This window comes from Ischnura elegans, chromosome X, assembly GCF_921293095.1.
Source record: "Ischnura elegans chromosome X, ioIscEleg1.1, whole genome shotgun sequence".
Lineage (NCBI taxonomy): Eukaryota > Metazoa > Arthropoda > Insecta > Odonata > Coenagrionidae > Ischnura > Ischnura elegans.
This window is the reverse complement of record NC_060259.1, coordinates 12,233,625-12,260,504: the sequence shown is the minus strand read 5'-3', so window position 1 is coordinate 12,260,504 and position 26,880 is coordinate 12,233,625. Positions and strand designations below refer to the sequence as shown.

At 39.9% G+C, this 26,880-nt stretch overlaps 1 protein-coding gene across 1 annotated transcript in view; it reads right to left on the bottom strand.

Annotated features, from left to right (window-relative positions):
• LOC124171574 (probable G-protein coupled receptor CG31760) overlaps positions 1–26,880 on the bottom strand; it is a 382,345-nt gene that overhangs the window by 224,742 nt on the left and 130,723 nt on the right. The window lies entirely within an intron of this gene.

Sequence of the window (26,880 nt, the reverse complement as noted above, 5' to 3'; positions counted from 1 at the left end):
GGTATATTTGAACCAGAATTTTCCGTACAGATCCAGGCATTTACAATGACAGCATCAAAGAGAATGCTTCATGTGGACCATCACAATTTTTTCCTCTGATAACATTCCTGAACCTGTTGATATTTTGATCCGTGAGATCAGTTCCGCCCATCTACATATTGTAGCTAGAGACCACTGCTGGCTGCCTAACTTGCACCATTTTTGAGGTAGCACGTGGGAATCTCGTGACCTTTTTGAGTGGGTGTGCACATTGGCAAGGTGATTTGACAGTCACTACCGAGTCATTCTGTATAACAACAACAATATTCCCTTTTTTCTCCCGTGCGAGAGCATGGGAGCAGCGGGGCTGCTTAGCGAGTTTTTTTTCGATCAATAGGATACCTTTGGGTATCCTCTTTCTCAAAACTGTTCCAGTACCCTCATATCCTTGAGATTTTAACTAACTTATGAGAGGAAAGCTAGTAAACCAACTGTCAAAATAAATGGAGAAGGTAAGATTTATCGCTTGCTCTACTAAATTGTCCGACATGATAAGCAAATACGAAGAGCATTTACCTACGAATTTATGGCCGTTATTTTTTTCTTCAACACTCAGTCCCTGCTATATGCTGAAGTCCACCAAGTAATTTTGAGGAGTATTCAAGCACCATATTTTAAAGCCGAAACTTATAGGTTCACCCCGTATGAACCGTTTGCAGCCATGATTGTCAAAATATTTTATCATGGATTCATCGTATTTTAGCTCGGGGGTTGGCACATAGTTTTCTGAACAAACGTACTTTATCATATTTATGAATGGCCTAAGTGTGCACATTTTGCCGCTGTTATCGTAGTGATTATTATCTGCACAGCAAAAAACCCACATTATATTACGCAACCTTGTGAATGGCATTATACACCAGTGTTTCGGACATCATCGCCACTCTCCCAAAAATTCTCTTCCTGCAGACAGCAATAACCACTCAGAATAGAATTGAATAGAACAGAGAAAAATAAATTTCTTCCGTTATGAACATTTCAGAAACCTCAACTAGGAATTTACCGGAAATGCAGCGAAATTCATTTCGAGGAATATATTCTCAGCGGATGACACGTCATATCGTGCCTATGCGTACGTCTCGGTCTCCTCCATCCTTTTCAGGACTAAAACTGACGGAGCTTGTAATGGTTGCTTGTTAACTTTCGCCTTGATTGTCTCCTTGTGACTTACAACCAGGGATTGGACTTAGTTGGAATATTTGACCACGAGTTCAATGTGGTCGATGTGATCAAGGTTCAATCTACTTTTTATTGTTCCAAGGTTTTATACGCGATACAAAGCGCTTCACCATGAGCTTCATCATTGTATATATCAAACATCCTTTCCCCTTCCATCATGCCCTTGATTGTTGGGCATGTATACCAGTGGTAGAAAATAGCCCTATCATTCTTCATACTAGAGAGTTGAGTAAAGTATAACGCAAGCACCATGAATAAAAGTGTTGAATGATATGAAATGTATTTTTTGTACTAAAAGTTAATGGAAATATTACAAAAAATACAACAAAAAATATTGAAGTCGTTAAAATCGAGTGGCATAAGAAAAAATGAAGGATTGTCAAAAAATTAGCTTTTTTCATCGAAATTATTTGATAACAGACCCAATAACGACGTTTGTAGTGAAGGACACCCGCCAAAAAAGACCCCCCCCGGCTACCGGCTAGCGTGCCCATATGGGATCACCCAAAAAATAAATTCAAATTCCTTGTCTCATACGAAAGATATCACAATGCTGGCATAAGAAACCGAAGTTAACAACATTCATTATGAGGATAAGATTAAATACTTAGCCGAATATAAAAAATAAAATGGAAAAAAATCGCATTTACTGAAGACACTTCGCCATTTTTACCCTTTTGCCTCCTCGAACAGAGTGAGTAAGAATACCTATTTGCCACAGTCAACTGCTGGTATAAATGCTGGCCGTAAGCACACGAACCAAATAAAGTGATACATTGTAATCATTATTGGCGAAAACAGCATGCTCTATAATGTTTGGGTCGGAATTTATACGAAATTCTTTAGACCACTGCAGCTGTGCTCATATGGGCACGCTCGTCGTTCAAGGGTTAAGGGCAGAGGCCTTAACCCTTGAACGCCGAACAGAGTTAAAAGAAACTGCTATTAATTTGAAACCACAGCATAGGTATGTACAGATCCTCCAGGGACGACAAAATATGGTATCCGCATTTTTGGACAGGTAGGTTTCATCTAAGTACATATTACATAATTGATAATCATAAATAACATAATTTACATATAAAATGAATTAGAGAAAGAAATTTCAATGTGCAGAATAATTACGTACAATTCTTGACAAAACTCAAAGATAATAAGAGTACTTTACTTTGCCCAGATTGGCGATTGCTGTCTTAACACACGGAGGAAATGATGGGAAGAGGAGGGTGGAGGGAAATCCGGCGTCGTCATTAGCCTACTTCGAACGGAAGGCGTCCAGGGGACGAAGGCTTTGCGTCTCATCCGACGAATGCACGACGGTGCACATGGAGCGCCTTCCACAATGCACTCGAGCAGGCATCGTGCCGTTTCTGAGAAATATCCGCCACTGACGGGAATTCAACCGGGAACCATTGGGTGGGCAGCCATCACTCTAGCTACCAAAAGAAACCAACGGATCTCCTCTGCCTTCAGCAAACCCTCCAGCAGGCATCGTCCCCACTCAAGCGAACACCTACCATTAAAATTGAAGCCGATTTCGCACCCATGTTCGTTCATCAGCTTCGATCAAAGGCCTCTGGCCCCGAAACCTCTTCCACGCACCACACATTTCACCGGAAGTGGTGATAAGTGCCACGGGCGGTATCGACCTCCCGAGCAGCGAGCCAAACGGAAGCTGGCCCGAGTGAAACCAAGCAGCGCATGAATTTGGATAGTATTGGACGGTGGAGAGGAAGGGGGACGGCGACTCAGACGAACAAGAAATTGGATGATGAGGATAACGCAATCGGATCAACGGTATGGCGACTAATGGCTCACGTTTCATCTCATCTCATTGAGCCTTTTATTGGAGTCTAGTCACAAGACTAAACAGTAAGCATGTGGTTAAGTTAAAATGGTACTTTACGCCATATACGTAATTACCAAAAAGTGATAACTTTGCTAACTTGCATACGCATACGACCATTTACAAAATACTCTTTCTTAATGCATAATTTCTATGATAATAGTATTCTACCGATTAAGGTAGGTTTCCATGGAGTATTCGAGAGCGATCTGGGAGCCTCCCTTTCCTTCCAGCACTGTCTTCTTTAATTCACTGTAAGGCCTACTCTCTTTCAATCTATCAAAAATTCCTATTCTTTTCCTTCCCCTCCCTCGTTTCCCTAACATTCTACCCTCCAACACCATTTTCAGCATCCCCTCACCACTAAGCACTAACTCCATCCATACCTTCTGTCTCCTGCGTATCTCATCTAAAAGCTGCCTCTCCTCGCCAACCATATCCAGCACTTCGTCGTTTCTTTTCCTCTCCGTCCATTTCACCCTCTCCATTCTTCTCCATACCCACATCTCGAATGCCTCCAATCTTCTCTCGTCTTCTTTCCTCAGTGTCCACGTTTCCGCACCGTAGAGAGCTACACTCCAAATCAAACTCTTCACCAGCCTTTTCTTTAAACTCTTACACAACGATCCTCTCAGAAGCTCCTTCCTGTTCATGAACGCCTCCTTCGCTAATGCTATTCTCTTCCTGATGTCCTTACTACTGTATCCGTTTTCCTCTAACGTACTGCCTAAATAGTTGACTGGCTCAACCTGCTCAAGTTTTTCCCCTCCCACCTTTATCTTGAGTCTCACATTCCTCGCTCGTGATGCTTTACAAAACCTCATAACCTTAGTTTTCTTGTGATTAATCCTCATCCCATACTCCTCGCAACGTTCGTATAACGCATCCACTAGAGCCTGAAGCCCCCTCGCTGACTGGCTGATCAACGCTTGGTCATCCGCGAATCTCACTGATTTGAACATCATTCCTCCCACTTTTATCCTAGCTTCTAACTCATCCCACGCTTCCCTTACCATCTCTTCAGCGTACACGTTAAAGAGCAGCGGCGATAGAGGACAGCCTTGCCTCACACCTCGGCCAATGCTTGCCCACCCAGATTCTCCGTCCGTTATCCTCACTTGCGCAGTCTGGGCCATATACAGATTCCCAATCAGTCGTCTATCCCTCCAATCTACAACCATTCTCTTGAGAATATCCATTAACTTCACCCAGTTCACCCTATAAAACGCTTTTTCAAAATCCACGAAACACGCATATACGTCCTGGTCATATTCTAGCCTCCTCTCCACGAGGGACCTCATTATTGCTGTTGCATCACGAGTTGACTTCCCTTTTCTGAAACCAAACTGGTCTTCCCCCAAATGCTCTTGCCCGTCTTCGAAACGGCACAGAAAGACACCATAACTCACCGTGATGAATAGGTGGGTGCATTCAAATTAATTGAAGGCAAATGACAAATTTCAAACCTGAGATCAGGTTTAAAGAATAGACTATTTAAATCCTCAAACAGGCAACTTCACCACGCCGTACGCTAATGCTAAGAAATTATTTCTCTCATTAACCTTTCTAGTACCCAATAAAAGCCGAGAGCAGACGGGAGAACTTTGGAAACATAGACACAGTAAGTTTGGAACGCGCAGCTCTTACGCAGCACCCCTCTCCAGAAGAAAATGCTGCATTGCCATTCGTCCCCTTTCCCCAGGTACTGCACAAAATAGAGGACATAACGCTTGATGATGGGATCAGTACATACTTGGTCATATTCTACACAATGTCCATACCCTCAATCGGTTTCGACATTATTGCAATTCAATCCTGACGGTATAATGCAATGAAGCTAGCACGGATATTGAAATAAATATGAGCAAAAATGAAATTTAATGCAGAGTTGAAATGGACACATTGCTTTTTAGAAAACAAGACACCATTATATCAATACTGTAAAATATACAAACTTTCAAGTCACACATAGCAGCTACTTAGATAAATTTTTCCAGGCAAGCATCCTGTGTTGTTCTTTGCAAACAAAAGTGAAGTGTTGCAGTAGATGTACAAGAGACCTAAGGTTTGGGTACGCTTGATTCATAGCCCTAAATTACCTTCAATGAGAGGAGAAATGGTGGACAACGACCTACCCATCCCGCTGGTCATAAATAGCATTCAACCCTTTAGTACTCAGGTCGGGTCGAATTAATCTAATAAAATATTTGAAATTTACGAAATTGACACTGCATGATTAGAGGATCTTCATGTAAGAGTTCAAAGAAAAGGCTATTGAATCCTGATCTAGAGTGTAGCGCTTTAGGGCACGGAAGCATGGACACTTAGGAAGGAGGATGAGAGGAGACTGGAGGCGAGGGTATGGAGAAGAATAAAACGTTGAATATGAAAATCGGTCGTACGAGAAAAGGCCGAATAGCATTTTCAAATGCGAGACAGAGAGAAGTGTTGAAAAGCGCGAGATTAAAATACCCTGACCAATTCAAGAGGATCGCATGAGTTGCGTACTAGTGATAGGAAATATATTCCTTCCCAATAAACACTTGTCGAGCGCTGTTTCCGTGGAAATGATTGAATGGCATCGAATCCTGGCGGCGACCCGCCTAGCAAAAGAGGCTGTGAAAGCCGAGCGGAGAATCTTCATCCACATCGTCAATGCAATAGCTAATGATTTCAAAATTGGCACATACATTCATTGCTGTATGGCATGTATTTATTTGCATTTATTTGATATGGATTGATTTGAGAATTTTCCATATTATTAATTTTTCTACATTGAAATCCTTAGCCCTGGAGCTATAATTAAATCAAAAGTAATGCAAATATGCCAAAATATAAAAACGATTAATCTAAAATTTCCAATGAGGAACTTCTTGTACACTTCCTCTCAAAACGGCTTTCTCAACGGCTGCCTCTCTAACCATCCAAGCCACAGCAGCGCGCCGCCGGCTGGCCTGGATCATTTTAAGAATCACTTCCGCTCAATCGGTTACATTTCGTTTGGGCTTAAAATTAAAACAAGATGTGGCCAAAAAGTTTTCAAATTTTCCATTTTGATATCGAGCACAGATTGATAAGGTCATACGATCAAATATTTCCTGAAAAGTTTTGGATAAATAATTTAAATTAAAAACGATTAATATGTCACAAAAATTATATCGGTCGAGCGGGAATTATACTTATTGTTAAATATACATAAAACTTGGTCATTTTCTGACGTAATTAAGATGGAACTTTACCTGTGGAAAAACAAAGTTTAATTTTTCATTCGAAATGAGTAAATTCCATAAAGTATTTTTTTTTCTCTCAAACCACCGGATACAGCTCGTATTGGCCATTTTACACCGGGGTGTTCAACAAATGTAACAATTAAACGTACACAAACGACCATGCCCTGGATCGGGAAAACCTACCCAGGCGGGACTCGAACCCGCGACCTCTTGTTTGGCAGGCGAGAACGTTACCCCGCCGCCACCGAGGTCGGCTAAACCATCGCCAGAAACCATCAACTTCCGTACGCCTGTTACGCAACTAAGGCAAGCCTGTACACAAGGATATCTCCTAAACACAGGATTGCGTCGTTCAACATCTGCCTTCACAGTTCCCCCCCAACCCGTCCGGTTTATACGTGAAGGTATTTAACCGTTTCTAACCCAGAGCTGTTTCTGGGAGAAATAAAATATCAAGATTTTTCATTCTGAAAACTTGAAAATTTTACACTCAACGATAATTATCCTGGCAGCTAAATATTTCGTCATTAAAATTTACACTACAAAATAATATTTAGTTTAGACATCTCCTAAATAGAGCTGAAAGTTTAAACATTATTGATGTTGCTTAGAAGCCACATTGGGTTATAAAGGGTTAAGATGATTAGTCAATGTACTCATCGCCTGAGGATGACGCGGAGCGTCGAAACCATGGCAGTAATCTAATAAAAATATTCTGTGGAAAAATAAAGTTAAAGTTTTGATTCAAAATCAGTAAATTCCATAAATTATCGCCAGAAATTATCAATTGGAATATTCTCGTCGCGGAAAACTTATTTTGCTCTTTTACTATTACATAAAAATATACGAAATTTTTCAAAATAAAATTTTGTATCTCATCAACGATTTAATAACATAAAATAATTGACAGGTCTTCAAATAGTTAAGTAAGTGGAGCCTCTCAAAGTGAGCAACTACAACTGCGGTCTCTTGTGCCCTAACGTATGGGAAAAAAGATTCCTTTTCGATCGGTATATTCGCCAAGCTCTTGTAAACGGCTAATGAGAGCGAGAATTTGAGAGTATTGAATCGATTGCCACTTATAGCTTTGTAATATAATGCACGTTGTTGAAATAACTGACGAAATACTTAGCCAGAGCTACTCACTGCATTAATAGAATGAGCTTCAATAATCTAAGCGCTACTGTCCGCTCTCACGACTACCATTTTCTTAATAATTGGAGAAATATCTAGGAACATCCAAAACTGAAAATTATGATTCAGAATCTGATGCACCGCTCGAGATGATATGCTATGAATGAACCTCAGCTAACAATGCTTTCATTAATATTCAACTGAATTTCAAATTCAACCGCAAGGCTGGTTTGGATAGGGGAGGGCAGAGATCGCCTCGAATTAAGCCACGGGTGTGTGAATTTTACAGAATCGGGGCTGGGAAGGCGAGGGATTTTTGTTTAATGGGGGCGTCCGGAGGCTTCACCAAGGAGCCCTCGATCAGCAGCCAATTATATGAATTTTCGATTTACTGTAGAAACATATATTTATGGCTATCTGCGCAAATTCGCAAATTCCTCTTTCTCATGCCATGGCAAAACCTGCACGAGAATTGCGTTGCCAAGATACTGTGGCGCGAACAAAATATCTTCGTGCAAATAATCTGAAGCGTTACATGATGATTATAATTCACGAGTAGATATTTTTTTCATTTTAATTCCTTCCTCCTCTATTTACTTGGGTGTTATCTTTCAGGATGTTTTTGTTCAATCATGATACCTTCTCGATTCACGAATTTGATTTGCAAAGTTCCTTTCTGGTTCGTTCCGATTCACCATTCAACGTTCGTTTCTAGTTGCAGTGCTCATTTAGTTAGGAGCGTTCACTTGGATCGGCAGTGGAAATTTCATTCACTTGGAGCGACTTGAAAGAACGATTCATTAGCGTGAACCTTATGACATGACTGACATCATCGGAAACAAATAGAATTTTCCTCTACCTCGAGCGTGGATAGCCTTTCCTAAATTGCTTCGATCAGCGGCAAGAACCCATTCTATCAGCAGAAAGTAAACCTCAGCCTCACTGGGGCGTGTGGTGCATGAGAATGAACGCTCACCAGGCTCTTTTCGTCTTTCTTATCAACGGCTCACGCCTACAGAGGGACGAAAATGTCCTTGACCGCCGCCAGCGCATTGTATGCCACCAGTTTCTTTTTCGCCCCAATGCGCCGTCAACAGTGGCATGCATACGCATCAGAGCTTCCGAGAGAAACTCGCGCAGTTGGAAATTCTAATAAATGATTCGCAACGTTGTTATCGCTCAGCGTTAAATGAACAAATTTTTATAGAGCCCAATGGCGTTTAAAGATTATATTCTCTGTTTACATAAACAATTGTAACAATTGGTTATACAAGCTTCTTTACATATTTTAAGAATTAAAAGATTTAGACTATTTATAATGTTCATGCATTTCAACATTTTTATTATTTGCAATCAAACATAGGGCTTTTTAAGTGCCCCTTCACAACGAAACTTTTCTTCATAGAACGAGAGCAGATCATTTGTGCTCATTCTGGTGAAATAATGGTAAGGAGAGAAAGCTTTCACTATGGCAAATGCCAGTACGATCAGAAGAGAGTATTCAAGGTCAAAAACAAAATTAATTACCTCCATAAGCGTAAAGCATTTTCAATAATTTTCCCAAGTACTTGGAGAGATAGCTTGAGAAAAAAAAGCACTCTGCGAGGTAACAGGTCGCATAAGTTCCAGCAGATTTGATGTCTGATTGTGAACGAACGTATGATGAATCAATTTGACACATTAATTTTAGGTATAGATCAGAAGGCCGGGATGATTGAAAATAATGCAAAAACACAAGGAAATCAAAAAACAGTGCATTTTTATGATTACTTTATATTATTCCACGGCACCTCGTTCTGATGAGAGAATGAAGAAGAAATGTTCTCAGAAATTCACTCAAATTTTGAAATATCACTATTTTATTGACTATTATTTATTTCAAAAAGCAATATGATTTAAAAAATGCAAATTAAATTTGCCCCATTCCATTATTGTAACAAGAAGCACCGCCATTTCATAACGAAAAATTATCCCAATGATTTTGTAGCACTTCAAGAGGGACGATGAAAAGATATTTCACAAGATATTCTCAATCCATGCGATAATACAAGATTTGCTGTTATATCGTATTACTTCAATTACCTATGGCATCGAAAATATTTTCCAAAAATATGCAATCTTCTCGCCGCATGCGAAATGTTTGAAAACTTATATTTTTTAAACAGTATGCCTCCATAAATATGAAAATACAAAGACTCGAAGTTATCCCCAATCAGTAACGAAAATGATTTTTATTTTGAATGCATGATGTCAAAGAAGAATAAAATCACCAAGTAGACCAAACAATATAGCGTCAGAAATTCCGCGAGAGCAGGTGGAGAAACAGGGACGCCAAAATTTTGTACTTAATATCAATATTAAAAAAAACTTATTTATATTTTACTAAGGGTTTTTTGAGTTGACATATTAATAAGGAAGCACCGTTATCTTTATTCTGTATTCATCTTTAGAATCAAATACGTGATCACTCAACCTTGTTGAAGTGAAGCTTTAACCTCAGTTGCGTTGAGAAGGGAATCTTGGATTCCGAAACCGGTACGCTTCTCTCTCTTCGCCAGGTGGCAGTTCCATCGCTCAGTTTTGAGCATATTCTCCCGGAGTATAACCCACGAAGTAAGTGTTGTGTGTGTGATTGATTGTTTGTGTGTGTGTTTCCTTAACTCAAGCAACCTTAGCGAGGCCCCCCAAAACCCTCGCAAAGGTTCCTTCGTAGTTAAGAGAGTGATTGGATTCAACGTTAGCAGCCTTAGCGAGGTCCCCCAAAACCCTCGCGAAGGTTTCTACACTGTTGAACGTGTGTCAGTGAAGGGTTTCCGGTGGAGAGGCTGGGGTTGGTCACTGCTGCGAATTTTCCCGTTCCAGCATACCACACAGTGTTTTGTTTATACCTGTGACGAGGTCCCTTGTTACGGCCATTGGAGTGTTTCTTTCCCCAATGGAATACTTAGTCGTGAAATAATGATTCTCCGAAGCAAAACACATAAGAATCAAATAATTAGTAATCATATTCAACGACTTCGTTCAGAGTGATTGTCAGGCCATAGTCATGTCGTATAGGCCAGCTATACGACATGACTACATTTCTTTCCTTTCTTCATTTACAACTCGTACTCTACGGTGCAATTCCAACATGTACATCGAAGAAGAAAAGACGGGAATCTCATGAAATTATTATGTTCAGAAAAATGAAATTACCTCCAAGATATTCCTGATCATGCGTGATTCTAATATCGATCCCTTAGAATGGAAACCAAGAACTTCAGCCATCACCACAACTTCATTATTGTGCTACCTGCCAAGTATATTCTGTGCAATCAATATTTTCAATACTGAAAATTTGTCCACAAAATTTCGAGAGAGCTCACTGAAGGGAAAACAAGCAAAAAAGGAAAGCAAGCAGAGGTAAGTCTGGTCAAAAGAAGTGGGGCGGTAAAAAAAAACCAATTTACATTTTACAATTGATTTGGCCGCCGAAAGGAAGAGATCGAATGCAACCTTGACACTAGTGCACATATTACTGCAAAGATTGAAAGATTTACTGATTTTTCACCAGAATTTACTTAGGACCATTGTTCCGTAAAAACATGCAACAGTTCGATTTATTTTTGATTGTTATCAATTGCATATTCACGACATACACGAAAAAGTTTAAAAAAATATGCTTTCTCTATACCTGAAGCCAGTACAATTTTACCACATACAAATAATCACATGGAATCTCCGGATATGATTGACTATTTCAATTTCAATTAATTTATTATCCTGGGCCTTTTGGATGAGATATTTTACAAGAGCGCAAAAATTAAGGAAAAATCATTTGACAGAGGTACAAAGAAAAATAAACACGACAGCAAGGCTAATTAAATAAAAAAAAAACAAAGTAAAAAATATAAAATTTAAACGAATACAATCATATACATGAAATTCCATCCCGAATGCGGATACCCGGGTATCTAGCCACAAAACATATCCAGACATTTTTAATACATTGGAAAAATATCACTTTTTATTCAAAGGAAAACGTTCAGGTCTAACAGAAAAACGTAGCACCAATAGAATAGTGTATCATGAATGCAAAATATTTTGTCCCCTCATCACATCAGTAATCAATCACATTAGCATGGCTAGTTACACTGGGAATTGCCATTAACTATCATGAAACAACTTATACACTTTAGTCGTATATGCATGCATTGATGAAAAATTCAGTTCCATTGGTAGTGAGTTCCTTACTTTACTTAGTTCTATCGGTAGTGAGTTCCATATTCTGGCAGTTGCAACTATGAAAGATTTATTAAGGTGAGCTGTTCTATGGTGGGGAAAATGAACGTCAAAGTTGTGATTTCTGATGATATTAAATGAATATTTCTTTTCCAAATAAATCTTTCGTACAGATAAGGCGAGTGGCCAGAAGAAATTATTTTGAATGTAAGGCAGGTGAGATGATAAAGGCGACGTTGTTTGAATTTCATCCAGTTTAGGCGGGCATGCGAGCTACTGATCCGAACCATTTTTGAGGTCAAAAATAAATCGTATTGTTATCCTTGTCACTTTTAGTTTGTTGCGGTTTTCTTAATCTGTATTTTTAAGCAACATAGAGCAGTAATCCAGGTGTGGAAGGATTAAGTTTGTACAAGGGTGGTGCGTATTTTAGGGGGTATAACATTCTTTGATCTATGCAGCTGGTGTAATATACCTAGGGTTTTCTGTTCAGCTCTTTGTACTTGTTGCTTCCAAGTAGGTTGTTTATCAAATGTTACTCCAAGGTTTTTTATTGCTTCTTCGTATGGTATAGTGAAGTTTCCGATTTGAATGTTGGACAAAGATAAAGTGTCTATTTTAACATGCAGGTAACTTGGATCAATTATTATCGACTTTTTTTACATCCATTTAATCGGATGTGGTTTTTCATCGTATGGTTCGCTCAACGATCAGCGCAATTGTAGATTTTATCTCCGGAATTGACGAGTGGCAATATATCTGGAAATCATCAGCGTAGAGATGGTATTTACAGTGTTTTATGACTTCGGGGAGATCATTTATGAATAGCGAGAAAAGAAGAGGGCTGAGGACCGATCCCTGAACTACGCCTCTGGAATTACATATCCAGTTAGAATGTGTGTTGTTCGGTCCAACCACTGAATGGGCTCGGTTACTAAGGTAGGATCGAGACCCGTTTACTGAAATTCTTGAGAAGTTATATTTCGTCAATTTATGAAGAAGCAGTTCATGATCTACCATATCAAATGCCATTGAGAAATGAAAGAGCACCAGGAGTGTCACTTCTCCCTTTTCCATATCCCCTCTTGTATCTTCAATAATGTTCAATAGTGCAGTTTGAGTACTGTGTCCTGTTCGGAAGGCGAATGAAGTAATGAATGTAATATGTGGTCATCAATGATGAACCTGTCGATTTGTTCAAATACCACACGTACTAGAATCTTTGCAAAAGTGCATGTGATGTCTATTGGCCTATAGTCTGACGGTTCAGAGCATTTCGGGATTCGACACATTATGGAATATTTCCATATCGTTGGGTATTGCGCTGTTTGCAAGGAAGCATCGAAAATATTTAAAAGCAAAGGAAGTGTGACGGTAAGAGCCATCCTTATTGCGGCAATATTAATTCCGTCATGACCTTCTGCAGCTATCGTGATGTCTTCCTTTGCATACTCTCGTGACTGACAACGAAGAACTGTGAGAGAAATAAGAATGGATTCTAGAGAAATTGGTTTTCATAACTTTCTAAGGAGTTGCTCACATTGCACTCGTGGTTAATTTCTTTTATTGAAAAATAATTATTGAGTATCTCTAGATTTATGTTGCTAACATTCATATGTTTTTGCTGTATTACCCCAAGATCACGAATAGAATTTTTCACATAGTTTTGGTACTAGTCTGTATTCCGATGGCATTTTGGAAGTTTTCGCTTTTGACCTTACGAGTCATATATTTGACTCGTTTTTTGTAGTCCTTTGTGTTCAGCATATATGACCGGGTCCTTGAGGTGTCTAAATGCAGCTCGAGCTCTGTTTCTTTCTTTAATTTTTAAACTTAATTTCTGTTGAGATCCAAGGTGTTGAGCGCAAGCTGTCTTAATGGGAGCATGAATGTCGAGTATGTCTAAGAGCAGAGAATTTTATGTCGCTACTTTTTCATCAATCGAGTCAAGTACACCCATAAAACACCAGTTTATTTTGCAAAGGTCATTCGTGAATCTCTCTTGATGGAATGACTTAAAATCTCTATAGGTGACCGTTTTTGGTATGAAAGCAGGGGCTGTGGCCTTAAAGTCAATATACAGTTGATCATGGCAAGACAGAGGGGGGACTAATGTTTTCCCGACGGGCAATAATTTTCCTGTGATCATTAGAAACATTGCAGGAAGTTTCAGTTTAAATATATAGTGAAAAATGGAAAATAGAATATGTAGGAAAGTGGAATGTCTGCAATTAATCAAGAAATATTTTTCTAACTACCACATGAAAGTACCTCCTTTACTTAATAGCAAATCTGATTCGTATTTCGACTAATTTTGCATTTAAGGAATGCTAAAGGTAAAACGAATAAGTATGTGCAAATTAAAAATGTATTCACCGAAAAAATCTCGTAAATTTTAAATCAAGAAGGAAAATTGCATTTAACACCGCCAGCGTTTTGCAGTTGATTCCCACGCAGCAAAAATATGGGAAAGAAAAGGTGAAATAAGACAATCATCGTTTTTTTGCTCTGGAACGTCTTAGTTAATGGCTCCTAAGTCTCAATAGATTAGGCCGACGACCGAGATTTCGTCGCTACGCTAACCTGCTAACGCACGGCTGGTTCAGGTTATTACTTACGCCGTCGTCAAACTACACGACTGAAACATGTGCCTTCATTTTTATGCACCTTTTATACGTCAGCTGGCCCAAAAAAAAGTACTCATAACTCTCAAGGCTTCTCAGATGCTGCTTTACAACAACGCCTTTGGTATTAATATCAAAGCCTAAGATTAAAAGGATAAGGTTAAGATTCAAAGATTAAGGTTAAGATTAAAAGGAGCAAAGACAGTAGCATCACACTTAAATTAACAACCCGTCAAAAGTTTAACGGCGACTATTAACTATTATTTTTCTAAAACAATTGAAATTAGCGCTATGGCGTAAAATTCATAATGCAAAACCTCGTAATCCTCACAAATGAAAACCCCTCGAAGCGTATCCTTCCAAATATTCATTAGAATATGGATATGAAACATGCTTGCCATGTCTAGGTATTCTAGATCGCCTTTCAACTGATAGGTATACAGACATTACGATGCTATTCCAGATTAAATTACGCTCTTTTTCATTGAAATCTGGCCAGCTCATTGAAATCCCCACTCGGATGAGAAATGTTTTTATCTGCTCTGTGCCTAAATCAGGTTCTCCCAAAGATGATGGATAATTAACGAATAAAAACGTAGCAGATGAATTAAAAACTAAGGTGGTAAAGCAAACGAAATGAAAGGAACTGCAAGGAATCGGAAATGAAGTCGTAACGGCGGCTTTTATACCATCGTAACGACTGTGCGAACCTTTTATAATCCCACGCATCATTTATCGCCAGAGTTGAGAGCCAAATACATGTGGAAACTAAAGTTTTAGGTTTACTTTTTCAAAGTAATGTCGTCTCAAAGGCATTACCTTTCTTTTTCAAATCTGCAAATAATACGCAAGTCCAATCAACATTAATTCATTGAGAAATAAATAACGACATATACAAGCCTATTCACGTTACCCATTCACCCAAAAACCGCTCCACGTAATGAACTACTTCAGATGGAATGTGAAAAATGACCATAATATCGAAAGCTGTCATGAACATAGTGCTATTCAGATTATAAATGCGAAAGCTGGTGTCCAATGGAGGAAAATTCAATCGGCGGCCCATTTAAAAATTTGTCATAGAAAATAAAAGTAATTATTACTCAAAAAGAATGTTTTCGTCGTCACTAAACACTCTTAAGCACGTGACATGTTCTTTAAAAAGGTGGCAATGTGAATAGAAAAGCCAGTAAAAGAGAAGGCGAATGAAAGAGGTTTTCATCTTCCAGAAAAGAATACACGTGAGAATAAATGATTTTGTCATGGGAAACGACGCTTCTAGTCAGTTAACATTCGAAAATATTGCGGCAGTATTTTATTTCTTACCCTTCGGCATAGCGTCACGTGTCCTGCATTCGCCATTTGACTACTTGGTAATAAAGTACACGGAGTTACATGCCGCAGCTTGCTGGAATAACATCATGGGTTTGCAAATTTCCGCTTTGGAGAAATAGCCGTTTGCCGTTGTTCTGGTTTTAACTATCACACGCGATCACCAGTTAAGCCTTCAAAAAGCTAAAGGAAAAGATAAATCGTGGATAAAGAAAATTCACCAAGCCGAAGAGCGAGTCTCACCAAGGACAGATTTTAATTACTTCGTTTTCGCATTCTAAGCCATAAGCGGCATTCTTGGGAAAAGAGCTTTTTTGTACAAAACCTCACCATCAAATTCCTTGGACGACCTGTGTCACTTCGGCTCTCGTCATAAGGGGGGTCAATTCTAAAAAATTAACTTTTGAGCTTTACGCTTCACAACCTATTTTTGGAGCATACTTGCCAATAGGCATTAAAATTTTACGACGCTTTTCTGTCGAGCATTAGGTAAAGGTTCGTTACTTTGGCCGTAAGCATTTGACGTGGAAACAACGAGCATTGCCTCCTAGAAGACTTACAGTGAACAGCACTCGGATAAAGGTGTTGGGAATATTATTAAGGAATTTAAAGGTTGCTCCGTCACGTCCGAATCGATACTAAAAAGAATGTATCCCTTAGATGAAAAACCATGATTTTTAATGAAAGGAATCTGACAGCAAATGCCAAATCAAACAGAAGCAGAGGACGTAATGGTAAAAGATTCTAAAAAAAAGGAGGGAAAACCCGGCAATGCTTTGCGTACTCTTTCAAAAGCCGTTCCCTAAAAAGCCCTTGCTACAATAAATTTGAGAATCTGCCCTTTGCATGCACGAAGAACAATGCAAAGAATGGAAAACGCTGACTGAAATGCCCACTCATCAAAGCAAGCGATATTTCGCCTTTTCATGAGATATTTTAGATTATGAACTTATGGCCAATGGCCATGATAGTTCAAATATAGATTAGAGGCACTTCTAGAGGAGCCGAAATGAACTTTGCATTCATGGAAGCGGGAACTTATTGCTATAAAACAAAATTTCATTCAGCAGCTAGTTCAAATATTTGTTTCAAGAATACCTCAAAGCCATAAATTATTCCCTGTGTATCTTATTTCCAAAAGTATTGCAACAGCTGCATGTTAGGACAAGGGTTAAAAAAATTAATATGTAAGAATACGATACGACCGATCCCTCACTCCGGAAATTTAACAGTGCTGGAACCATTAGAAAATGTTAATTTTAGCAAAGATTCATGAATAAATCATTAAAGAGAATAATCATGAATACGAGAATAATAATACATGGGGAAATTTTTTTTCAAAGTTATTTTAAAAAATATGGATTATTTTCCTTATACCAAGTACCGTCTGATAGATGGAGAGATTTAATGGAGGGATTCGTAATGTTTAATTGACATGCGTTGCATTGCACAATATTTAAATCTGACAAAAGCAGCATTGACAATCAACCGGCTTTATACCAAGATGCAGTCATAATGATAATCGTTGCCACATTGTTCAGAGGAAGGCATTTAACGGAAAGGAGGTATTTGGAACCAGTGATTTCAATGACAAGTTGGCGGAAATGTTTGCGTTTTCTTGTGAGAAAACCTACGAGAGAATGGCTAAATGGGAAAGCTTTTTTCGCCGTTTCTGAATGCTTGAAGCGAATTGCTATTTTGCGCCTCCGCATTAATGGCAAATGAAATAAAAAGCGAAACCCAGAGCTGATTTTAAACGAAGGAAATGCTAAGTAAGTCAAATGTTTTAATGGATAAATTTGATGAGTGTGACGCTTTTTAAGTAAATGATGCACAATTAATTCAGGAAAATACAACTTAAACAACGGCCGTGGCATTGCATTCCTTCCCCATCCATAGATAAGTACCGAGTACGTATATGTAGACAGATCTTCAAACGAGACCTTAGCGGCGGAAATTTATCGCTCAGTGTCACAAAAACGAATAGTGATGTAGCTGAGAAATGAAGATGGTATAGTTTTAAATCCAATATGCGGTCAAAAGAAAGAGATCTGAACAAAATAATCCGGGAGCGATTAATATAGAATCAACTCCCAGGAGCCTTTTAGAGGTTGAATTCCAAAATTGCATGCTTTGATTCCCTTCGGTATAGGTCTTGCTTGGGAACATAGACAGCAGAGGACAGGGATGCAAGAATTATGCAATGGACACCTTCGCCACGCCACCTCATTAATGAATGCGTAGTTTAACTAGAGAATTTAAAGGTGAAAATGGGAAGATTAGACGTCGACATGCCATAAATGAGTCAAAGGAAGTGGCCAGAAGAGGGGGATATTCGGAGTGGAAGCTCTGCGATCAAACACACCTGATCTCTGAACGGTGATGCGGGAGGTGGGATGATGCTGAGGATGAGCGCCAGAATGCGAAGAGCGAAAAGGTTCCTGCCGTACAGTGGAAGAATGGTTATGGTTAATTGAGAGGGTAAACCAGTAGATCCCGTAGTGGCACCACTTAACATACGAACGTCATTCTATAAAAATGAAGTGGTAGAAGACGAATGGCGTTAAAACCTTGGGCTTTCTACGAGAAAATAAGATTCCGCCATTCCACCTTCAAGTTTTAATGATGCGACGCCATTTTGAATTCACATTCGAACAAATTTCCCTATGTTCACCACATTTAAACCAATAATTACTTACACACTGCGCGTTCATTTAGTGCAAAATCATCATTTATGACACTTTTCGGATGATTTCGTAAAAATAAGCCTAAAATGACGTGAAAGCAACATAATCTAACGTGGAAGGAGTGAACACGCCCTAAAGAAAAATTGACCCACATCGAGAGGATATTACGATGTAACCGAACGGTTTTGCAAAATTTGTCAATTAAAGTCAGAAAATAATTTAATTTGAATAACAAATAACGTACAGAAAGAAGAGATTATGCCACGTTCACCGATCTAATGAAGACATGAGAGTGGGTAAATAAATTTCAAATGAAACCTAGTGCAAATATATTAGATATAAGACAGGCGTTTTTGAAAACCACTATCGGAACGTCAATTAAGAGCAAATAAAATCAACCAATATTATCAATATTATTATAGTATTCTACCGATTAAGGTAGGTTACCATGGAGTATTCAAGAAGTGATCTGGGAGCCTCCCTTTCCTTCCAGCACTGCCTCCTTGAATTCACTGTAAGGCCTACTCTCTTTCAATCTATCTAAAAATCCTATTCTTTTCCTTCCCCTCCCTCGTTTCCCTAACATTCTACCCTCTGAACCCATTTTCAACATCCCCTCACCGCAAAGCACCAACTCCATGCATACCTTCTGTCTCCTGCGTATCTCATCTAAAAGCTGCTTCTCCTCGCCAACCATATCCAGCACTTCGTCGTTCCTTTTCCTCTCCGTTCATTTCACCCTCTCCATTCTTCTCCATACCCACATCTCGAATGCCTCCAATCTTCTCTCGTCTTCTTTCCTCAGTGTCCACGTGTCCGCACCGTAGAGAGCTACACTCCAAATCAAACTCTCCACTTACCTTTTCTTTAAACTCTTACATCCTCTCAGAAGCTCCTTCCTGTTCATGAACGCCTCCTTCGCTAATGCTATTCTCTTCCTGATTTCCTTACTACTGTATCCGTTTTCCTCTAACGTACTGCCTATATAGTTGACTGGCTCAACCTGCTCAAGTTTTTCCCCTCCCACCTTTATCTTGAGTCTCACATTCCTCGCTCGGGATGCTTTACAAAACCGCATAACCTTAGTTTTCTTGTGATTAATCCTCATCCCATACTCCTCGCAACGCTCGTATAACGCATCCACTAGAGCCTGAAGCCCACTCGCTGACTGGCTAATCAACGCCTGATCATCCGCGAATCTCACTGATTTGAACATCATTCCTCCCACTTTTATTCCAGCTTCTAACTCATCCCACGCTTCCCTTACCATCTCTTCAGCATACACGTTAAAGAGCAGTGGCGACAGAGGACAGCTTGCCTCACACCTCGGCCAATGCTTGCCCACCCAGATTCTCCGTCCGCTACCCTCACTTGCGCAGTCTGGGCCATATACAGATTACGAATCAGTCGTCTATCCCTCCAATCTACACCTATTCTCTTGAGAATATGCATCAACTTTACCCAGTTCACCCTATCAAACGCTTTTTCAAAATCCACGAAACACGCATATACGTCCTGGTCATATTCTAGGTTCCTCTCGACGAGGGACGTCATTATTGCTATTGCATCACTAGTTGACTTCCCTCTTCTGAAACCAAACTGATCTTCGCCCAAATACTCGTTTGCCCTAGCCTCCATTCGTCTGTTCAATATCCTCAGCACCACTTTCGCCGCATGCGATATTAGGCTGATAGTCCTATAATCTCCGCATTCCACAGCTTTCTTCTTTTTCGGAAGCGGAATTAAAACCGTCTTCACGAAATCCTCCGGCCAACATCCCTCCTCATAGATCCTGCGCACTAGTTCGAAAAACCTTTTCTCACCTTCCTTCCCTAGATTCTTCAGAAGCTCACACGGTATATTGTCCACGCCTACTTCTTACCTTGCCTTCATATCACGAAGTGCTCTCTCTATTTCCGAATCTAATATCCCCGGCCCAAGGTTATCCTCCTCCACTGCACTTTCCTCCTCTAAACTCAATCTCTCCGGCCTGTTTCTTCCGTCATACAGATCCTCCACGTATTCCTTCCATCTACTCTGTACCTCTTCCCGCTCGGTTAGTATCCTCCCATATTTAGCCTTAATTTTAGATATGGCTTGTCCTCTTTTGCCGCCCGATAGCGACTTAACTTTGGCGTACAACGCGCCTACTTCTCCATCCTTCTGGAACTTTTCCATTTCCTCACACTGTCTTTTCCACCAAGCCTCCCTTGCCCTCTTAGTTTCACGTCGTAATCGATTATTCAGTTCCCTATACATTCTTTTGCCCTGTTCTGTGCCCACGTTCTCCCACTTCCTCCTCTCCTCCATTTCCCTTATCATGTTTTCCGTTATCCACGGCTTCTTTATCCTTCTACTGTCAGCGTAACCAATTGACTTCTCCGCCGCTTTGACTATTCCCGTTTTAATATTATCCCATCTGTCCTCAACAGTCTTGGTGCTGTCAATGTCCCGCATACTAATGTCCACAAGTTCCTGATATTCTCTCCTCATACTCCCCTTCAGGGCTTCTACGTTCCATTTCTTCGCCTTCCTAACTTTCATAAGTCTTTTGAATCTTACGTTGCAAATATTATCATGGTCTAGCTAAAACTAATAGTAACTAAAAGAACTAGAAATAATCTTTCAACATAATTCGAGTGTCTAATCTTCTAAAGTTAGAAGAAATAATGTCGAAACAATGAAATTGATCAAGTCCAGTCACCAACTGTTACCATTCGATTCCTTGACTACCGTATTAAACAAGTTGAGAAAGTCAAACACGATATTCGGCAACTACGGAACAAATTCAGCTTTCCTAATGCATAAATAGCAATGACTATGCTAATGTCAAAGGCATATGCCACTCACCCGGTGTTGGGTTCTTGGAAGCCCGGGCAAGGGAGCTGGTGTGGAACTGAGGATGCAGAGGTGTTGACGCTTCGAGCGACGGCGGCCGACTGAGAGATTCCCCGGGGGACGCTCTCCGCAAATGCTCGTGGCACAAGATGCGTGTTTTTGTGGTAGACAGGTGAACTGCGGAGGGGAAGGCGCAGAGGATAGTGCGAAGAAGGTAGGAGGACAAAGGTAGGGCGACGAGGGGAGGGCGACGAGGGGAGGGTGGTGAGGGCAGGGCGATGAGGGGAGGTAGGCTGGTGGGCGGGCTCAGCACACGCGCCGCCAAGTCAAATGCAATCAAGGGCAGAGCGCAAAGTATACCATCCACGCACTGTGGACCCATTTTTTTTCGTAAAATAGTTTTGTTCCGCCGGCATCCACGGGGCAGTTCCCGGAACCTGTACGAGGGTGGCTTGGCTGCATATTCCACCCACTTCAATAAACCTTTGTAACGTTGGAAGCTTTTTCCTTTTTATCCTTCCTATTTGATCGCGAATGATTTCAATTTCTTCGAAAACACTGTTTTAATTGCTACGATGCATTACAACATTGTTATTATAGCCATAGGTGACCAGGGAATATGAAAAAGCAAGGGAGGAGGTTTAGAGGGTAGATGTGGTTGAGAAGGATCAGTAATTTGATTATGTTAATTTGTTCGTGGAAATAAATGCAAGGGATTATCCCCAATTACATTATATTAACGAAATAATGAGGTTAAGTGCTTTCTCAGTAAGGAAGAGGAAAATCATATCGTAACACACCCTATTCCAACATTATTTAACGGCATTAATCTGCTACACGAAATATGAGTTTCTACTTCGGTTTCTTTAACTCCCAGCTCTTCCTACGTAATTCCCATTGAACGCCTCAGAAAATCGTACTGATATTATTCACAGGCAGAGCGAGGGGAAATAGTGATAGCTGGGCAACTAGACACGAAGAATGACAAAGACAGCCTGAATTAAATATTTTTCAGAATTAGATTTAATTTTTATACATTATAATTTTTCGACTTATTACTAATTTTTAAATTACTCATCGAGATGTAGAGTGTACAAATTTAATGATTTCGAAAATTACTGGGTACATAGAGTGCACCTCTACTAAAGAAATCATCAATTTATTTCCATAAGATGTAAAATGTATGTATTTTAGACATAGGTATACACAAAGTTCAACTCCATATAGACAGAAAATTTCAACATGATAACATAAGATGGATAACAACACTGGTGTCGATATGCAACTGTCCATCTGCAGCATTGTTCCACGGACGGACTGCGGCCCTCGAGTTTGGGACAGGATTTCCTGGATCAACCAGAGGCTGTGGGAACTCTGTGTGAGCATTGGGGCAGAGTTCGTGGATCTTCGGCCAGTGCTTAGATCGTGCCGGGCTCCCCTCAATTCGTCTGGGGTGCATTATTCCAAAGAGGTGTTGGAACGAAGGTGGCTCGTAGGATTTTTGAGTACTGTAGGTATGTTTTAGACTAGAGGGTAGGTCATCTAGCGGGATTATCAATGATTTAATGAAACGTAGCCTCCGAGGAAATCCGCATTGCTAAAGAATTCACAAGAAAGTAAGCTTAGGAGCGGTAACGCCGGACAATAGCGTCATTATTCCCAAAACGCGTGCTCCAGAGAAAGAAAACATGTCAAATATTATTAGTGCTGCCAATAAAACTCACCCGCTGAGTATACAAAAGCTTGGAAAAGAACCAACCGAAACTCTAACTACAAAATATGACATTAACCTTGTGGTAGTTAATTGCCGTAGCGTAAAAAACAAGCGCGCCGAAATCGAGCATATTTTTCAGGACGCAGACGTGGTCATGGGGACAGAGAGCTGGCTTACGGATGATACAAGCGACAGCGAAGTTTTTCCTACAGAATATTAAATTTACAGATGCAATCGACGCAATAGAACAGGTGGCGGAGTTTTTATAGCAGTAAAATCATATTTACACAGCGCCGCCCACGAAATAATTGACACCGAAATAGAAAGCGTATGGTGTACAATTAAACAACGAAGCAAAAGGAGTATTCATGTTTGCTCTTTTTATAAACCTCCGAACTCCGAAGTCGATATTATGTACCTACTACAAAATCAAATATCCGCATTTACTAAGAGAGACAGTAAAAGTGTAATAGTAATCGGGGTAAATTTTATTCTTCCATCCATAAACTGGGTTACTTACACTGTAAAACCGAATTCAAGGAATAGAGAAATCAGCGAGGTATGACTCAACGTACTTGCAAATCACTCTCTTGCCCAAGTAGTTGACAAGCCTACGAGAGAAAATAAGATATTAGACCTTTTTGCAGTAAGCCATCCTAAGTTGATAAAAACAAGTCGATAGTATTGACGGTATAAGCGATCACAGAGTAATCATTGCAACGTTAAATATTGATGTAGTGCCAGCCGTAAAACCAAAACGCAATATTTACTTATTTGATAAATGTAACTTCACTAAATTTGCGCTATGGGCTTAGATTGCTTGAACAATTGAGAATGGATATCTTTAAGAGCGATACAGAGATCATAATATTGGAGCCACACTATATTTCCAGATCCGATAGAAGCGATAAATTAAGAGAGATGTTTTGCCGAACGGATAAATATGGGAATTCGTTTTTCCCCCGAACCATAAAGGACTTAAAGAAACGCTAGTCCCAACTTCGTTTGAGCACTTCATTTTATTTTTGTAAACGGCTGGTGTCCTAACGGTCCCAACACCCCCTGCCACACGCCCTTTAGGCGGCTTGCGGGGTATTGTGTAGATGTAGATGTAGAAGTTATGAAGAAGTAATTTGTCGCGGACAAAACACTACCAGACGTTGGAGTATGAAAATTAGCCCGATTACTTTCTTCGAAATATAATTACATTAACACAGAGCCTTTTGGCTTCTAAAATACTCATCACCAAATTCCGACATTTTTCTCGTCCATTAACCTTTCTTCCATTAGAAGGTATATATTCAATTATCTAACCTTCTACAATGTATACAATATCTGTATACACTGTAGAAGGTTAACCTCCGAAAACAATTTCGAGCCAAAAAGTGCGTTTTATTAGTTTGGAAAAAAAAACTTATTTTTAGAATTCCACGTTCTTTTTTGATCATTTCTAATGTATCCATTAGAGCGAATAAAACTTGTTTCTTCAAGTCTTACCTATTACCTTTTGATTTACAGCAACGAATACAATTTTATAAGAGATAGAATATCAATCGATCATTTTACAGCAACATATTATCTACATTTGATGAATTTATGCAAATTTAATACCACCATGGAGGCTATACTAATTATTTATACATTGCCCTCTACAGTACGAAATAATCCCGCAGGAGCTGAATTCACAGCTACGGTGTCACGCTCCACATTAATAGCACATAGGTAAATATTACTTGGTCAGGACGCGAATTATATGTGTGCGAGTGCGTGAATTACAAGTGTGCGAGTTAAAATGAGCATAATTGTATTCAGCAGTTCATGTAATTAATTTAAAAATTAGCTAAGTAGTAAATTGAGTTAAAATTATGCAAATCATTAGATGCAAAATATTATCAGGAATCTGCTAATTGAATCATCTCACATGACTGTAAAACTGAACAAAAGAAATGCTCTCACTCGTCAAATATCATCAAATTATCAGACCCCTTTACCCTTCCCCCAGGACATTCTCCGCAAAATAAATTGATGGAAATTGTGTTCCGATTTTAGTGTAAATGTTTTTGGTCTATCTGTCGACATCTGCGTTATACTTTTCGGATTCCTCTAAACATAATTTATGGTGAGCGATGAAATTGAAAACTTTCATCATAATTGATATTATAACCGATGTCGTTTGGCATGGTTCATGGGTAATTTTAAATCGGCGTTCACGAGGGAAGGAAAGCTGACGCAATATTGTGTGTGAGTGTGTGTGAGTGCGTAGTGAAGCGTGCATGGACTGATGTGTAAAGTGTTCCCCCTTTCCTCCCACGCCCCCCCCCCCCGCTTCCCACTTCGGGTTTCTTCCGTGTGCGTACATGACCAGTAAAAAACCTTTAGAAAAAAACCTTACAGGTCCAATAAACCCCGTGCCGAAAAGAATTGCTCTCCATCTCTTCTCACCACTTACTTCCCCGGTGCTCATGCCTTACAGGACATCCTGAAGGACTTGTACCCCATTCTCTCCAACCGCAAATCCACCTCACAAATTTTCCCCTCTCTTCCACGGATCACGTATAAGAGACCACCTAACCTCAGCACCATCTTCAAAGCCACCCGTCCCCTTCAAAAAATGGATTCAGTCCCCACTACCCCACCCTCGCCGTGCAACCGTCCTAGATGTAAAACCTGTAAAATTTTCTCTCCACCCCCAGCCTCTTTCCTCTCCAAACTTAAATTCCTCCCGATATCTCCTTCCACCACCTGTACCTCCACCAACATCATATACCTTCAGCATTGAGGATAGCGGATCAATCCGCTGAAACGTCTGAACGTTTATTTGTGAGTGTCCCCTTTTTTTACGTGTGTCTATGTTTTAGTAGTACAATTTTTGTTCGTTCGCCTCGATCGGCCACATATTTATATTATCGCTTAGTGCGCTTTCATCAAGATTTTATATATATATATATATATATATATATATATATATATATATATATATATATATATATATATATATATATATATACAATCATAATAACATATAATAGAAATTGAAACAAAGAGATAGAAACATAAATACAGGACGATGACACACTGTGGCGTGGAGATGGAATGAAGGCCGAAAACACATGGAAAAAAGTTCACCTGAACCGGGAATCGAACCACGGACCTTCTGCTTTCCGGGCAAATGCTCAGACCACCGAGCTATCCAGGCTAATCTAATCTCCAGTGTTTTCGGCGGGGGTTTATACACCAAATCCCCCGAGGTCTAGCCCTATCATTTGGCCAAGAGATGGCTCTGGGCGTAGGTCCCGCCACGAACGAAGAATTCAACGCGGACAGAAGAAGAAATGGAATTAAAGATGGTCACAATCACACACACAGTAGGATAGATATAGCACATGCGTTTCGGGGAACGCTGATCCCAAGAAGAGGAAACGAACCATATAGGTCTCATACATTTCAAATTAACATTCACACAGGTCGCCACAGGCGAATATACAATCATAATACTCCCCTTTGCATCCGAATGAACGGGCATCGCTCTTCATGCAATAGCGTTTCTTCTGTTTCTGCTTCCCTTCCAGTCGCCGTTCATGCTTCCTCCCACAAAGCTATGTTTGACCAATGCTATAAAGTGGGAATATTAGCCTCCCTCCCCCCATCTACCACCCCCCTAGAGCTGAAGGACTTGGAACAGGCATGCATATGGGCTTTCCGTGCGTTTTCTGGTCCAGGAATCAACCGCGCCCATTAGAAAGAACAACCAATCCCCGTCCACCGTTTTTCCTCCCTCCATCTTAGCCCTCTCCCTTGCACCCTTCCTTATGCCCTTTCCTCACTTTCCCTCCTCTTCTCACTTGAGAAAGATGGGCTGCGTCCCATCGAAAATTTGTAAAAACAACCTTTCCCCGTAAGTTCCGCACTTTTATTTTATTTTTCGTTTTTCTGTCAATTTCTAAGTTTTTTTGTGTGCCCACCCTAGGGCAAGAAGAAGTTCCTTTACATTATATATATATAATATACACAATGTTTTGGAAAATATGATATGCAC